Source organism: Stegastes partitus, unplaced genomic scaffold, assembly GCF_000690725.1.
Source record: "Stegastes partitus isolate 25-593 unplaced genomic scaffold, Stegastes_partitus-1.0.2 Scaffold2872, whole genome shotgun sequence".
Lineage (NCBI taxonomy): Eukaryota > Metazoa > Chordata > Actinopteri > Pomacentridae > Stegastes > Stegastes partitus.
In genome coordinates, this window is record NW_007580603.1 from 1,457 (window position 1) to 3,001 (window position 1,545).

General features: G+C 35.1%; 1 long non-coding RNA gene across 1 annotated transcript; it reads left to right on the forward strand.

Annotated features, from left to right (window-relative positions):
* Positions 1–1,269, forward strand: LOC103375763 (uncharacterized). The gene is made up of 2 exons (XR_521246.1): positions 1–43; positions 1,064–1,269. It is a non-coding gene; the product is annotated as an uncharacterized LOC103375763 (long non-coding RNA).
* The last annotated feature ends 276 nt before the right edge of the window (positions 1,270–1,545 follow it).

Consider the following 1,545-nt stretch of genomic DNA (forward strand, 5'->3'; position numbering starts at 1 on the left):
AACATGAACGTTTACCACACGTTCTTCTGCTTCCTCTTCATCGGTGAGTTCACTGGCTTCTTATTTCTGCTCACAGTTATTTTTCTTGATTTCTTTAGAGTCCATCAGTAAGTTTTGCACCTCATTGAACAGTTTTAACTGAGAACTCTGTTTCTGTTTTACATGTTGTTGGTTTTCTTTTTATCACTTTTTCTTCAGTTTTATCCTCCAGAATTATTCTTTTATTTTGGACCTTTGTTGAGTCTGATATCTAGTACTCACCTTCTGTACGTCCTTATTTTTTAATTGTATTTTTGTTTCATGTCGACTGTTTATTTCTGCTGCTTTGGAACAAACTCAGAAAACACAAGAAGCTGTGACCATCAGACAGACTTAATTAGAAAATTAGAAAATAATTAATTACAACACTACATTTAGAGTCACGGAAGTTAAAACACTTAGTTTAGTGCTGCTGGTTCACACCTTTTTTTTTTTCCTTGTTTGTTTTAAAAAAAAACTAAAGAGGAACAAAATTGCAGAATGACAGTAAACCAGTGACAGCAGGTGTGAATGTAAAGCAACACATTAAAACTTAACTCCACAAAGACAGAATGAAGAAGTGAAACACAGAAAATACAAAAATAAACTAAACTGGAGGTCCAGTTTCTACCTCGTACATGTGAGCTTCTACCTGCCTCCCAGAGTTTTCCTTCTGCTCTGTGCAGTTGTCATCAAGATGAACTTTACTGATCTCTAACTGGATAAATTCACACATTACAGCTGAAGACATGAACAGAAGGAGAAAAAATGACGAGTGATGGATAAACATGAAGCACAAACAAAGACAAAACTGACAAAAATAAAAATAATTAACATAATTAAGACTATATGACATCAATGTGATGGATAATTGTTCCCATAATTTAAAGACACACATGGTGTTTATCAGTGTACTTACGTAGTGAATTAAAGAGAAAAACTTTAAAATATATCTTCAACATAACTTCCAGGAATACATCATCATCAGACTGCAGCATGTTACAGGACGATCTCAGTAACTGTTGGTTGTTCATCTGTTTAACAGCACTGCAGGATGGAAACTCTGGACTGGTCAATGCAGACGGTGAAGTCTACACAGTAATGGAAGGACAAGACTTCACAGTTTACTGTCCATTTACTTCCTCTGGACGCACAAAGTTCTTCTGTAGGGAAACATGTGAAGAAGGAAACATTCTCATTGAAACAACAAAAAACAAAGATCAGAGAGGCAGATACAGCATTGAGTATGAAGAAAGATTTTTTTCATCAAGGAATACAATTCTGTATGTGAGCATCAAACAGCTGCAGAAGTCTGACTCTGGATGGTACAGATGTGCTTTGGGAAGACTTTTGCTTCCAGAATCATATCATGATTTTAAGATCGTTGTCAAAGAAGGTGAGTTCATAAGTTTCTTTCTGTTTCTTCATGTTTCTGAAGGTGTGAAGAAAGTGTTTCAGTATTTAAATGAAATATTTAGTTCATGTTTTCATCAGTTCTGCTGTAAAACCTTCAGAAACCTCCAACTG